We start from the raw sequence: 16,435 nt of genomic DNA on the forward strand, positions 1-16,435 counted from the left end.
TTCATAGGAAATAGATGGGGAAACAGTGGAAACAGTGGCTCACTTTATTTTGGGGGGCTCCAAAATCACTGCAGATGGTGATTGCAGCCATGAAATTAAAAGACAGTTACTCCTTGGAAGGAAAGTTATGACCAACCTAGATAGCATATTCAAAAGCAGAGACATTACTTTGCCAACAAAGTTCCTTCTATTCAAGGCTATGGTTTTTCCAGTAGTCATGTATGGATGTGAGAGTTGGACTGTAAATAAAGCTGAGTGCCAAAGAATTGATGCTTTTGAACTATGGTGTTGGAGAAGACCCTTGAGAGTCCCTTGGACTGCAAGAAGATCCAACCAGTCCATTCTGAAGATCAGCCTGGGATTTCTTTGGAAGGAATGACGCTAAAGCTGAAACTCCAGTACTTTGGCCACCTCATGCGAAGAGTTGACTCATTGGAAAAGATTCTGATGCTGGGAGAGATTGGAGGCAGGAGGAGAAGGGGATGACAGGGGATGAGATGGCTGGATGGCATCACTGACTTGATGGACGTGAGTCTGAGTGAACTCCAGGAGTTGGTGATGGACAGGGAGGCCTGGCGTGCTGCAATTCATGGGGTTGCAAAGAACTGGACACAACTGAGTGACTGAACTGAACTGAACTGAAGGTCTCTCTAAGGAGGTGATATTTAAATTGAGACAAATGACAAGAAGTAGCAAGCTTTGTAAAAATATGATGGCAGCTTGTCCTAGGCAGAGGGAACAGAGAGTGAAAATGCCCTCAGGCAAAAATAGACTTGGTAAACTCATAGATCAGACGCAAGGCCAGTGTGACTGTAGCATAATGAGAGGTGGAGCACAGTAGATGAAGTCAGACAGGAAGGCAGCATTCAATTCATGTAGAATCTTGAAGGTGATGATCAGTCATTACATTTATTCTAAGTGCAGCTGGGAGCCTTTTGGAGGGTTTTAAGCCTAGGAACAACGTGTTCTGATTAATGAACTTCAGGGGTCATTCTAAGGAACAAGAGTAGGAGTTGGAAGGCCAAGTCGAGGGCTCTGACAGTGGTTCAGGGTTGATATTACCGTGACATACTAGGCAGTGAAGATGGACAGTGAAGTGGATGGACAGAAGTTGTTTGTTTTCTGGAGCTAATTAAACTTTATTAAACAATATTTGGGGGGGAAAAGTAAAAAATAAAGATAAATATCCAAATCACCTATATACAACAGAAATGCAAAGATGCTATACACTTCCGTTCAGATCCACCCCGGTCCTCCACTATGTAGAATACTGGCTGCTGTCTTCAAATGAAGACCGAATAAACTGCTTCTGACTTCACTCGGGGCAAGATAGTCTGCTGGGTGTGACACTGGGACTTTCACTGGCCGTGACAGTAGTATCATCCCGGGGGCAGCTCCGGCCTGGGCTCTCTCATCTCTCAAGCTTCCTTATACCAGCATGAGAAGGAAGTGGAGTCAGTCCCACCCATCTGATTTTGGCAAAAAAAATTCCAGAACTTTCATCTTGCTGGTTTCAGCATAGGCCCTTGGACCCCATAGGAATCCATAATCATACAGGATCACTGTCAAGACACCTGCTGATAATCTAGATATTGTTCCTTCATCAAATCATTATTGATGAGTTTACTGGATTCCCCATAGATGGAATCCTTCTGCCCAGCATACAGCCCCATCATATTGAACACTTCCCAGATTTTCTCCTTGGGGGCACAGTTCCCCTCCATGAAGGTCATACCCAGGATAAGTATCAGGAGACTGGTCTTGGGCATGCCCCAGTCGTCACTCAGCCTCTTGTCATAGCTGAGGTTGAGTGATTTGACAGGGTCATAGGAGTGGCTGGTGGGGTCTACTTCTTTCACTTCAATGCCAGAGACAACCTCCATACACTCACAGACTTTGCTGAAGATCACAGGGAAGTTGTCCTTGTGCTCTCTGATGACACTCCTCAGCATTTCTGCTTTGGGAGTGGATTCCTTTGTTACATATTTGACACACAGGAACTGCACCAGTTCAGTCACCTACTTGTTTAGCTCATGACTGAGCAAAAACTGGGGATCTGGTGGAGCCTCGGAGATGCTGGGGCCCTCCTCTTCTTGGCTTCTGAAATTCTCATCAGATTGACTCAGTAGAGAGGCTGTGGTGGCAGCGAGTGAGAAGCAGGTTCCCTGAGAACCCTGGCAAGCACTCAGTGCCCCAGTGGCAGGCACCTCCTCTGGAGTGCCAGAGATCAAAGGAGTGAGAGAGGAGAAGAGGGGGTGGAGGAAGAGAAGTTGGTGGAGGAGAAGGAGGTTATGGTGGAGGAAGAGGTGGAGGAGTTGGCCTCTTCCTTCCTAGCCATAGGAGCCTGAACACTTTCAAAGGCCTTTCTAGGCCTTTGGGGGCCTGAAGATTTTCCTCAAGCTTTTTGCAGCACTCACTTTTCTGATCCAGGGACATGATGACTTGTGTTGGAGGTGGCCAACAGGAGGGTGGGACCAGGTCTCCTCTCTAGGGGTGCTCCCATGTGTCATGGGCTCCTGTTTTCCTGGTTGGCCTGAGGCCTCATAAGTGAAGTGCAGCTATGGTTTTTCCAGTAGTCATGTATGGATGTGAGAGTTGGACTATGAAGAAAGCTAAGCGCTAAAGAATTGATGCTTTTGAACTGTGATGTTGGAGAAGACTCTTGGAGTCCCTTAGATTGCAAGGAGATCCAATCAGTCAATCCTAAAGGAAATCAATTGTGAATATTCATTGGAAGGACTGATGATGAAGTTGAAACTCCAATATTTTGGCCACCTGATACAAAGAACTGACTCATTTAAAAAGACCCTGATGGTGGGAAAGATTGAAGGCAGGAGGAGAAGGGGACGACAGAGGATGAGATGGTTGGATGGCATCACCGACTCAATGGACATGAGTTTGAGAAGCTCTGGGAGTTGGTGGTGGTCAGGGAGGCCTGGCGTGCCGCAGTCCATAGGGTTGCAAAGAGTCTGACATGATCAAGCGACTGAATTGAACTGAACTGAGGTAGAAGCCGAACCGGGTGTTACTATCTTAGAAACCAAAAGAATAAAATATGTCACGAAAGAGAAAGTGAGTGTCTTGTCTCATGTTTCTGATAAGTTTAACAAGGACAGAGGAATGACCACTGGAACATGGGTGCCAAAGGCAACTGTTTGAATTTGTACAACTCACCAGAAATCAGAGTCTAAAACAAGCCTACAGTGAAAGTAGTTTATTCTGGTACTCAGTCCCATGAGGTTGGAATGGAGAACTGGAACAGGTGAAGCAGGGAAGGAAAGAAAGTCGATATAAGCATGTATTAACTTGATCATCACTGGAGACTATCATCTAGGAATCTTCTAGGAAGGTGTAGAACATTCCTTAGAACTGCCTGCCTATGAGATACAGAGACGATTTATCTATAGGCCCCCATCCCCTAGGGCTCCAGGGTTATTTGGGGGTGTCGATTCTCCATACTTTCCGATTTTCTCAAACTTGGCTATTGAGAGATCCTGCCCTCAGTGTAATCAAAGGTGTCAGAACAGAAAGATAGAGATATAAAGCACAGAAGAGAAGTATTGCCAGATTATACCTGAAAGGATCTGGTTGCTAACAGCAATATTTGGAATTTAATGTGAGCATGAAAAGTGTAAGACAGGGAATAAGAAAGCCTGATAATATTCATTCCTAAAATCATTCAGGACCTTCAAGGTAATGGTTTACCTTAATCTTCAAAGACTAATGCTGAAGGGTTAGTTGAGCAATCTAGAGTCCCCGTTGCTGCAACAGGGACTGGGGCTGTGATTTATATTTATCAACAGCTCTCTCTTCCACCTATTCTAGATTCCCTCTACCTTTGACCAGCCATACATCAAGTCTAGGCTGTTTCTTTTAGTAGTTTAACTCAGATCTTCATCCCTATAGGTTCTGAGTCTTTAGTTGTTTTGCCTTTGCTTGGCTGTGGTTGTTGGATTTGTCCATTTAGAGTTATTGCTGATCATGGAATTAATAAGAAATACTTCTGTGAGTTCCCTGGGTTTTACACATGCTCCCTTCTGCCCTCATAATATGGTAGTGATGTTAGGTCCATTAGTAAGTCCTTTCTCTGCCTATCAACTCACTCACACAGCAAGGCTGAACTGATCAGTTGGTAGCAGTCTTTTCAAGTTCAGTAGAATCTTGGCTGTGTTCCCTGTAGAAGCATCTTTTCCACTTACTTGAGACCCAGGATTTTGAATCCTACAGAACCTAAGATTACTGGACAAAAATGTACATTCTGCAATTCCACTTTGATTTTCAGATCCATATTTATCACAGTTCTGGAGACCGGAAGTCTAGGATTATGGTGCCAGCTTGGTTGGGTTCTGATGACAGCCTTTCCCTGAGTTGCAATCTCTGACTTTTTTTTGTAGTCTCACATGGCAGAACAGGTATGCTCTTTACCTCCTTACAAGGGCATGAATCCCATTCCATCATGTGGGCTCTGTGTCCATGATCTCATCCACACCTTATTACCTCCCCAAACCCCTTACCTTCCATATACTTTCACAATGAAGATTAGGCTTTTTATATTTAAAAAGAGGAAAAGAAAGCAAGAAAAAAGAATTTCAATTCATACCTCACACCATATACAAAAATTAAATCAAAGTGGATCATATACTCAAGTGTAAATTCAAAATTCATAAACATTCTAGAAGAAAATATAGGAGATAACTTAATATGATTTGTAAGTGATTTGGGGTTAGGAAATAATTTCTTAGCTGTTACACCAGGAAGATAATTTACAAAAAATAAAAATTGATTTATTGATTTATCAACATTAAATCATCTTCTCCTCCAAAGACATTGTTAAGAGAATGAAAAGACAAGCCATAAACTGGGAGAGAATATTTGCAAATTATTTGTCTCATAAAGGACTTGTATCTATAAACACGTAAAGAACAGTTAAAATTCAATAAGAACATAAAAAGCACAATTATAAAATAGCCAAAGGTTTGATTATACTCATCACCAAAGAATTTATACAGATGGAAAATATGCACATAAAAATGCTCAACATCATTAGTAATTAGGGAAGTATAATTAAAATCTCAATAAACTACTACCACACACCTATTAGCATGCCTAAAATTAAAACGACTCACCATATCAAGTCTTGGCAGGTATATGGAGCAACTGAAACTCTTATGCACTCCTGGTCTAAAACAGTTTGGCAGGGTCTTAAAAAGTTAATTCTATGTCTATCATACAATACAGTCATTTAATGCCAAGGTATTTACCCAAGATAAATAAAAGCATATTTCCTTAAAAAACTTGTACATGAATATTTATAGCAGCTTTAATAACCCAAATTGGAAAAATCTAAATTATTATCAGTAGAGGAAAGGATAAACAAATTGTTGTATAACCTTTCAGTGAAATGCTACTCAGCAATAAAAAGGAGTATTCTAATGATATCTTCAACAATACAGATGAACCTCAAAAACAGGATGCTCAGAGAAAGAAGAAAGACATGAATACTACAATTTAATTTTTACTATGCAAAATTCTAGAAAATTCTAATATTTGTAGTTGTAATTAATTTGCACTGGCCAAATCAGGTCAGATATATCCTGGGAAATGGGTGGCAAAGAAATGCAAGAGAGGGAATTGAAGGGCCAACAGGAAACTTTTGGGGATGATGAATATGTTCATTATATTGATTGTAAGCATGGTTTTAGAGAAGTATCCATGTGTCAAAATTTGTTAAATCATGAACTTTCAACAAGTTCAGTTTATGTTAATAGTAGCTCTATAAAGCTAATAAAAAGAGGAGTATTTGACATAGGCATGACATGCTGCTGCTGTGTTGTACATGTGCTAAACTGTTTGCTCAAAAATAACTGTAGAAATAAAGATGATCCAAAAATATGAGGCCTGTTGCAAGAGATGTCTGATGTAATGATATCAAAGAATGTAATGGGAACAGAGAAGCCCAAACAGTAGTGTAGGTAGAAAAATTGGTAAGTAATAATAGCTTCCAATTACATTATATTTATTTCCACTAAACTCTTAGCACTGTAAAAACATATATCACACACATAGATATTAGTACTATTTCCTTATAATAGACCCAGTGGTAGATAATATTGTATTTGTTATCTTCATTATAAATATGAGGAAATTGAGAATCAGAGAGTGTTAGCTGGTGTATTAGTCAGACTAGTACAGAGGAACTGAACCAATAAAATATATGTTTAATTAACATTTAATGTTTACATAATATATAAATATAAAAGAGATTTATTATAAGATTTTTGTTCACATGATCACAAAAGGTGACAATTTTCAAGGTCTTGAATGTGAGTTGGTGAGCTGAAACTCAGAAAGGCCTATAGTGTGATTCCAGTCTCAAGGGCACATGTCTTAAAACCCAGGAAGAACTGATGTTTCAGTTAGAGTGAATGCAGGAAAAAGCTGATGCCCCAGTTCAAAGGCAGTCAGACAGAAAGAATTATCTCTTATGAGCAGGAGGGTCAAATTTGTTGTTCTATTCAGGCCTTCAACTGATTGGATGAGGCCCACCCATATTCAGTTCAGTTCAGTCACTCAGTCATGTCCAACTCTTTGCGACCCCATGAATTGCAGCACACCAGGCCTCCCTGTCCATCAGCAACTCAGGGAGTTCACTCAAACTCACGTCCATCGAGTCGGTGATGCCATCCAGCCATCTCATCCTCTGTCGTCCCCTTCTTCTCCTGCCCCCAATCCCTCCCAGCATCAGAGAGTCTTTTCCATTGAGTCAACTCTTTGCATAAGGTGGCCAAAGTACTGGAGTTTCAGCTTTAGCATCATTGCTTCCAAAGAATACCCAGTACTGATCTCCTTTAGAATGGACTGGTTGGATCTCCTTGCAGTCCAAGGGACTCTCAACAGTCTTCTCCAACACCACAGTTCAAAAGCATCAATTCTTCATCACTCAGCTTTCTTCACAGTCCAACTCTCACATCCATACATGACTACTGGAAAAACCATAGCCTTGACTAGACGGACCTTTGTTGGCAAAGTAATGTCTCTGCTTTTGAATATGCTATCTAGGTTGGTCATAACTTTCCTTCCAAGGAGTAACCGTCTTTTAATTTCATGGCTGCAGTCACCATCTGCAGTGATTTTGGAGTCCAAAAAAATAAAGTCTCACACTGTTCCACTGTTTCCCCATCTATTTCCTATGAAGTGATGGGACCAGATGCCATGATCTTCGTTTTCTGAATGTTGAGCTTTAAGCCAACTTTTTCACTCTCCACTTTCACTTTCATCAAGAGGCTTTTTAGTTTCTCTTCACTTTCTGCCATAAGGGTGGTGTCATCTGAATATCTGAGGTTATTGATATTTCTCCCAGCAATCTTCATTCCAGCTTGTGTTTATTCCAGCCCAGCATTTCTCATGATGTACTCTGCATGTAAGTTAAATAAGCAGGGTGACAATATACAGCCTTGATGTATTCCTTTTCCTATTTGGAACCAGTCTGTTGTTCCATGTTCAGTTCTAACTGTTGCTTCCTGACCTGTATACAGGTTTCTCAAGAGGCAGGTCAGGTGGTCTGGTATTCCCATCTCTTGAAGAATTTTCCACAGTTTATTGTGATCCACACAGTCAAAGGCTTTGACATAGTCAATAAAGCAGAAATAGATGTTTTTCTGGAACTCTCTTGCTTTTTCCATGATCCAGTGGATGTTGGCAATTTGACCTCTGGTTCCTCTGCCTTTTCTAAAACCAGCTTGAACATCTGGAAGTTCACGGTTCACATATTGCTGAAGCCTGGCTTGGAGAATTTTGAATTTTGAGAGTTTTGCCAAGAGAATGCACTGGTCATAGCAAACACCCTCTTCCAACAACACAGGAGAAGACTCTACACATGGACATCACCAGATGGTCAACACTGAAATCAGATTGATTATATTTTTTGCAGCCAAAGATGGAGAAGCTCTATACAGTCAGCAAATACAAGACCGGGAGCGGACTGTGGCTCAGATCATGAACTCCTTACTGCCAAATTCAGACTGAAATTGAAGAAAGTGAGGAAAACCACTATTCAGGTATGACCTAAATAAAATCCTTTATGATTATACAGTGGAAGTGAGAAATAGATTTAAGGGACTAGATCTGATAGATAGAGTGCCTGATGAATTATGCACTGAGGTTCGTGACATTGTAAAGGAGACAGGGATCAAGACCATCCCCATGGAAAAGAAATGCAAAAAAGCAAAATGGCTGTCTGGGGAGGCCTTACAAATAGCTGTGAAAAGAAGAGAAGCGAAAAGCAAAGAAGAAAAGGAAAGATATAAGCATCTGAATGCAGAGTTCCAAAGAATAGCAAGGAGAGATAAGAAAGCCTTCCTCAGCAATCAATGCAGAGAAATAGAGGAAAATAACAGAATGGGAAAGACTAGAGATCTCTTCAAGAAAATTAGAGATATCAAGGGAACATTTCATGTAAAGATGGGCTAGATAAAGGACAAAAATGGTATGGACCTAACAGAAACAGAAGATATTAAGAAGAGGTGGCAAGAATACACAGAAGAACTGTACAAAAAAGATCTTCACGACCCAGATAATCATGATGGTGTGATCACTCACCTAGAGCCAGACATCCTGGAATGTGAAGTCAAGTGGGCCTTAGAAAACATCACTACGAACAAAGTTAGTGGAGGTGATGGCATTCCAGTTGAGCTATTTCAAATCCTGAAAGATGATGCTGTGAAAGTGCTGCACTCAATATGCCAGCAAATTTGGAAAACTCAGCAGTGGCCACAGGACTGGAAAAGGTCAGTTTTCATTCCAATCCCAAAGAAAGGCAATGCCAAAGAATGCTCAAACTACCGCACAATCACACTCATCTCACATGCTAGTAAAGTAATGCTCAAAATTCTCCAAGCCAGGCTTCAGCAATACATGAACCACCCATATTAGGGGAGGGTAATTTGCTTCACTCAGTCTATCCATTCAAATGTTAATCTCATTCAGAAATCCTCTTGGACAAACTCAGAGTAACATTTGATCAAATATCTGAGCAACTTGTGGCTTAGACAAACTGTCACAAAAAATTAGCCATCATAGCTAGTAAAAACTGAAGCATTTATTAAAGAAGTAAATATTAATTTTTAGAACTATCTGTGAAGGTAAATTTAATTATAGCCAGATATAGACAGGAGCACATAGAGATGAGAGGGATAAAACCTAGCATTGAGAATTCGTATTTGAAGAGAACAAATGTTAGTACATGTATATTTGTTGATATGATCCAGAAGAAAGGTAAAAAATTGTATTTCAGAGGAAATGATTAAACAGAAAGAGAAGTCTTGGGAAGGGAAGCCACTGAATTGATTCCATAATGAGCTAATAGCTTGAGACTTTGTATTAGTTTTGTATCCAAAGCCCATTTAATCTCAGGACACATCCTACCTTTCTGATCTCATCTTTTACCACTCCCATTTCACACATTAAAAAATTTCTATTCTAAACACACTGTTATTTGCATTCCTCTGGGACTTTGCTCTGCCTTTAACCTCATATAATAACATCCATCATACAGCTCCCATAGGGTGAACTCCATCTCATTCCTCAAAGTGAAAGTGAAAGTGAATTCGCTAAGTTGTGTCCGACTCTTTGGGACCCCGTAGACAGCAGCCCACCAGGCTCCTCTGTCCATGGGATTCTCCAGGCAAGAATACTGGAGTGGGTTGCCATTTCCTTCTCCAGGGGATCTTCCCGACCCAGGAATCGAATCCAGGTCTCCCCCATTGCAGGCAGACGCAAGCAGACGCTTTAACCTCTGAGCCACCAGGAAGCCCAAAACCCAGTTCAAATATCTGTGCAGCTTACTCCAATGTCCTAACATCAAGTCTGTTACTCTTGTTCTTGTTCCTCCTAAAGTACTTCCTATGACCCCTGATAACTCTGATCATAGTATATGGTGATGTTTATTTCTGTTTGTTTCCTTTGTTAGATTGTCAAGTCCTTGAAGATTCCTTTTTAAATCTCATTACCAAGCAGATAGTCTACCATAGTGTTTGTTCTCAAATTTTATTTCAGTGGGTGAAAATATGAATAATTTATAACTGTCTCAGCTGAATCTCAGAGCAAATTTATACGCATGAAGAGCTTTCAACATTTGATAGTAACTCAGTGAGGAACTGCTATACCACTTCAAAACTTAACTTCTGCAAGCACGCAGGCGTATAGAGTGCAAAATGCCCAAGGCCAATAAGACATCATCCCTAGGGTTAACACTAGCACCCAAAACACTCCCTGCACCCTTCAGGCAGTGTACAGTCATTTTCTTTGTCCCTTTGTATCAACTGACTCCTAAAGATGGTATGAGCATCCCTAGGCTACTAGCAATTCTGTGGAGGGAGGGGGTATAGTTTTCCACTGAGCTAAGTAGAAAGATGAAATTGAACAACAGAAGCTAAGGGACCTCATTTCAGTTCAGTCACTCAGCCGTGTCCGACTCTTTGCGACCCCAAGAATTGCAGCACACCAGGCCTCCCTGTCCACCACCAACTCCTGGAGTTCACTTGCTCAGGCTAAAGATAGAGCCCCCATTTGAGTTCTACATTCTCTGGCCCTACTTGTACCGTTGGGCACATAACCCTCCTCACTTCAGCAGAATTGCTACATTTAAGCACTTATGTTAACAAAGCAAGAAATATAAACAATGTTTTTTCCCCAGTAATAGGTCTTTTACATGGGTGTCAATTCTCTTCTGGAATTTCTCTTCAACAACTAAGAGAACTAGTAATAGATGTTCTTCATCTATATATAAATTCTAAAGCAAGCTGATCCTGGTGCACCATGCCCAATGAGAGTCTAGCACTTCTATTTGAGATTTATAGCCAATTTTGAATTTGCTGTTGTTGCTGTTTGTTTCCCATCCCATTTCTCTGGGCTAGCAACCCTGTAAATAGTTTACATGTGGGTTCAATTGTTTGGTCTATTTCCTTGTCAAATTCTCAGGCTTTGAGCTTTCTAAAATGGCAGAAGTAATCAGAATTAGACTTGGGCAATGGGAAATGGTGCTTAGCAAGGTGTTCTGGGAACTTTCTCTCCCCTCCCTTTATTCTTCTCCTTTATCATCAAAATTTCTGCAGTTAAAAAGTCCTTGGTATCTACCCACATCCCCCATTACAGGGGGTCTATTTAGCAACTCTTCCTTTGTGTAACAGCCCAATCAGATCCTGAGTTTATTTCATTTTTGTTTTGGTCAAAACTGACTTTGTATATGCTTATATTTAATGGTTTCCTCTTGGGACTCAAGTAATTCATATTTTATGTGAAGTAACTTAATTTTATGATGTGTCTGGTATAAATAGATTTTTTTTTCTTCTCTACTCCTCTAAGACGATGACAATTTGATTTTCCATTTATGGTAACATTAATGTAATCTCCTGGAATTTAAGCACATCATTTGTGTCTAGTTTCTAACAGCAATCTCATTTGCCAAACATCAGATTGAGTGCAGGTTTTCCTACAGACCCAGCACAGCAAACATCAAGGAGTGCTTTAGCTGAGTAACCAGTCACAGATAAAGGGGAGCACAAAATCCTCAACATGGCCTCTCATCTTTGTCACGCTCCCAGCTGATAAAATGCCACCCTTCAACTTCAGAAAGTTATAAACTGCCTCTACATATATATATACACACACACATATATACATGTATGTATAAAATACATACATGTATATATGTATAAAATCTAACATATGCCATTATTTATATATGTATATATGTTTATATAATTTATATATGTATATATAAATAATGGCATATGTTAGATTTTCATTTTAGATTCTATAAATCCCATTTCAGTAAAGGACCTCTTACCATATTAGTTTGAAAGGCATAATGTTTCTTATATATACATATAAAAAATACCTAAAAGCTTCCACTGCTTGTCATTAATGATACCCATAAATTCCTTCCCACTGCCAATATTGCTGTCAATCAGGGAAATTAGTGCAAAGAAAAGTGCTGTGCTCAAATAAAGCAGACTCGGCCTGGAAGAGTTCACCCCATTTCCATTGTTCTTAGGTGCCATGCTGCTTGAACATAATAGCAGCGAAGCTGAATCTCTGACATCGTGCATTTTAACTAGAATATTTTGACATTCTGTTTTACTTTTTATACTTGTGTCTAAGGGAGAAAAAAGGTGATTCTTTCTATTTTGCACACACACAAAAAAGAATATCACTTTTTAGAAGTCATTATACAAAGAGTTAGTCAAATTTTATAGAATCATATACACCTACAAAAATGTGCCCCAGAAATATATGACCTATGTTAGTTCATAGTTTTTATTTCAACTCTTCTTTCCAGCCAAGATCAATCCATCTTCTCCCACTGACTCTATAAAATGCCTCTACCAAATTTCTTTGGGTATTCCTGAGAAAATCAGGCTGGGCACAGGGAATTTTTGAAATCTGATTTAAAATATTTATGGTTCCTTTAATGCAAATATTGGAATATCATCAGAACGCTAATGATACTCTGCACTACATCTTCTTTTCATCTATTCTGACAGTGTAGCTTTAGAGCTTACTCAGTGCCTGGCTGAGCGAAGGACTCACTTGAAAGCTGACTGGCTGAGTTTCAAGCTAAATAAAACAGAGGTGAGGATCTTAAGGGGTAAAGGGTTGAGAAGGGGCTGGGGACATTATTTAGAGAATGTTTCAACCTGGGGGTTTTCTGACTCACAACTGTGCTCCAAAAGCCTTAGAACTCAGTGAGGATCATGCCCTACACTTGACCTTGAAAACTTTACTGATCACCTACACATTGTGAATCAAGATGAGGCCACAGCAGTCTTTCATGAGCATGCCTTGCCCGCAATTACATTATCTGTTAATTGTCATTTTTTGAATGATGCCACCACCAGATTATAAATTCCCTGAAAGTAAGGTCCCATCACTTCATGACAAATAGATGGGAGAAAATCGGAAGAAGGGACAGCTTTTATTTTCTTGGACTCCAAAATCACTAAGGATGGTGACTGCAGCCATGAAATTAAGAGTCACTTGCTCCTTTGAAGGAAAGCTATGACAAACCTAGACAGTGTATTAAAAAGCAGAGACATCACTTTGTCAACAAAAGTCTGTATAGTCAAAGCTATGGTTTTTCCAGTAGTCATGTATGGATGTGAGAATTGGACCATAAAGAAGACTGAATGCCAAAGAATTGATGCTTTCAAATTGTAGTGCTGAAGAAGACTCTTGAGAGTCCCTTGGACAGCAAGAACATCAAACCAGTCAATCCTAAAGGAAATCAACCCTGAATATTCATTGGAATGACTGCTGCTAAAGCTGGAGCTCCAATACTTTGGCCAACTGATGTGAAGAGCCAATTCATTAGAAAAGAACCTGATGCTGGGAAAGACTGAAGGTGAAAGGAGAAGAGAGTGGTAGAGGATGAGATGGTTAGACTGCATCACTGACTTGATGGACATGAATTTGAGCAAACTTTGGGAGATAGAGGAGGACAGAGGAGCCTGGTGTGCTGCAGTCCATGGGGTCACAAAGAGTTGAACATGATTTAGCGACTGAAAAACAACCACCAGATCCTGGAAGGCAGGATCTTCAATGTTCATTTTTTCATCTTTGAAGCTGAGTATAATATCTGGGATATAATAAGATGATGGAGGGAGAAAGGAAGGAATGAGGGAGGAAAGAAAGGAGGGGAAGGATGAAAGGAAGGAAGGGATGTTTTGGCTTAGTCAATAAGTGATTCATGTTAATGTTAACCTACAATACTGTATTGAAAAAAATCTTTTGATTCTGACCATAAGAGAAGCTTAATAAAGTGTATGGCAATTTATTCAGGCATAAACAATGACAAGAATAATGAAATTAAAAGTCACTCAGTCATGTCCGAGTCTTTGTGACCCCATGGACTATATAGTCCATAGAATTCTTCAGACCAGAATACTGGAGTGGGTAGCCTTTCCCTTCTCCATGGGATCTTCCCAACCCAGGAATTGAAGCCAGGTCTCCTGCACTGCGGGTGGGTTCTCTACCAGCTGAGCCACAAGAGAAGCCAAAGAAGGAAGGCAGGAATAGCAAAGACCAAACAGAGCCTTTGTGCTAATCTCCTTCAAACACCAAGATAGACACAGGTTCAAACACCAAGATAGACACAGGTTCAAACATGGATGCATAGCTTGGCGAAGCGAATGAAGTCTGGATTTCAGGCCCCACTCAGTCCATTAGCTACAAGCCTTTGTGCAGAGGACAACTTGAAGCCCCACAGATTTATCAAAGAACACCACCCCAAAGACCCATTTTACTGATCTTTATATCTTAGCAGAAAACTGTTCTTTTCAGTTAGGAAACTGATTTAATGTTAATAGATCTTCAATGGCTGGTAAAGCTGCTGTGCCTATTGCTGTTCTAGGCTTAAGATCTTAAATTCCTAATGTTTTCAATTATAAATATATACTTGTGCTCTAGAGCAAATTTTCTAAGAAAGCAGTTGAGAAAGTTCAGTAAGGATTCTCCTCTGATTTACCAAATGAGACTTTTTGACAAACTGCCTGGGTGATGGACAGTCAAAATTAAATGCTGGGACACTTCAATAATAAACCAACAAACATTAGCTGAGAATTGACCATAAAATTAGTCATGGTCTAGATTAAAGGAAGTTTGTGAATACTTAAAGGAACAAGCTGACGGTCATGGTGAAGTGTCTTTTTTCATGAATAGCATTCCCAGTGTGCCCTTGTTTCTTGATGTTCTATGTTGTACAATACTGCACTGAAAAACAAAAGTGAAGTTGCTCATTCGCATCTGACTTTTTGAGACCCCACAAGCCTACCAGGCTCCTCCATCCATGGGATTTTTCAGGCAAGAATACTGGAGTGGGTTGCCATTTCTTTCTCCGGGAGATCATCCCGACCCAGGGATTGAACCCGGTCTCCCGCATTGTAGGCAGACGCTTTACTGTCTGAGCCACCAGGGAGGTCCCAAGGAAAGGTGATAATCTGCACTATTTCTAATCATTTCAGCTACTTATACAGCAGACACACTCTGTTGCGGATGATATGAGCAAGTTAGCCTAAGTCAAGAGAACTTTAAAGTACTTAATCCACTGTACAAGAAAAAAAATCTTAGAGATGTAGCCCCTGTCACATGGAAGAGTTATTTACATAGCTCAAGGTAGTTCAAGAGCTATTTACATAGTTCAGATGCGGGGAGGCTTGGGAACAGGTATCCAGCTACAGATAGAATTCTCAGGTCAAAGAGTCTATGTAACTCTGCAAAATAAATCTAAGTACTGATTTACATAATCCATAGAAAAAGATAACTTTTGTATTAAAATATGTACCTAGATATTTTTGCAGCAGAGTCAACTTTATTTTTTGTTTAGAAAAGCAAAATAAATATAAAGTAATTTTAGGGATTTTTTTTTGAAAAGAAAGAAATGTACAAAGGAAATCAAAATACCCATGGCTCCACAATCTAGAGGTAACTGAGATAGCCTCTGCCAATATCATTCTAGGATATTTTCCATCCATCAATATATATTGTTATAATGAAAATGGTTCAAAGTCTACATACTATTCATAATGGGCTCTTTAAAATGGATGATATACCTTGCATAATGTTCCAGGTGAATAAATGTTTATCTAGACATCATTGGTTGCTATAGTCCTTCTTGCACCATAGTGTATTCTTTTCCTCATATGTAATATGTGTATATATACACACATCACCATGTATTTTGAATCAGTGCACAACTTATTGCTGAACATTCAAATAGTATCCAATTGTTCACCACTATAAAGATCAGTTTAAAAAACACCCTTTGTAGCTCAATTTTTGAGCACAGAATTTGAGTTTTCTTAGGATAAATATGGAAATGCCAGATCAAATATACTGCCTATTGTAGCAGAGAATTTGTTCTATACCCCAAATTCCACAGCCTCTTCTTCCTCCTGGATGCAACCAGACTATCTGTTCCTCCCACCACGGCACTTAAGTGTGACCAGGAGTCTGAGGTTCAACCAATGATCATCAATGCTGTAATGACCCATAGAGCCCTCCTACATGTACTTCTTCAAACTCTTTTCCGTTTTTAGTTGTTTGGAATGACAACTGAAGTTGTCATTAAAGTCAGAACTTCTGTGAGCTTGGATGTCCCAGTGACCATGTACAGAAAGGCTCTCCTCACAGGTTTACTGATTCAACATCGCCTCATGTACAAGGAGAAAACCTCCACCATGCTGGAGTTGTTACGTGTTTGGAGAGTTATTTGATACCATCACCAATACCTACATTTTAAAACTTGTATAACATTTATTATCATAAAGATGTCCAAAATAAATAATTTCTTCATTTGTTTTACACAATCTGACGATAAAGATTTTATCTTTTGAAAATTCTCTATCAAGTGAAAATATGTCCTTTGTTCTAATCTGCATCT

The 16,435-nt window shown here is 39.7% G+C and overlaps 1 pseudogene; it reads right to left on the reverse strand.

Annotated features, from left to right (window-relative positions):
• Positions 1 to 1,455: 1,455 nt before the first annotated feature.
• LOC102399264 lies at positions 1,456 to 4,288 on the reverse strand (annotated as a pseudogene).
• Between the last annotated feature and the right edge of the window lie 12,147 nt (positions 4,289 to 16,435).

This window comes from Bubalus bubalis, chromosome 15, assembly GCF_019923935.1.
Source record: "Bubalus bubalis isolate 160015118507 breed Murrah chromosome 15, NDDB_SH_1, whole genome shotgun sequence".
Taxonomy (NCBI): domain Eukaryota; kingdom Metazoa; phylum Chordata; class Mammalia; order Artiodactyla; family Bovidae; genus Bubalus; species Bubalus bubalis.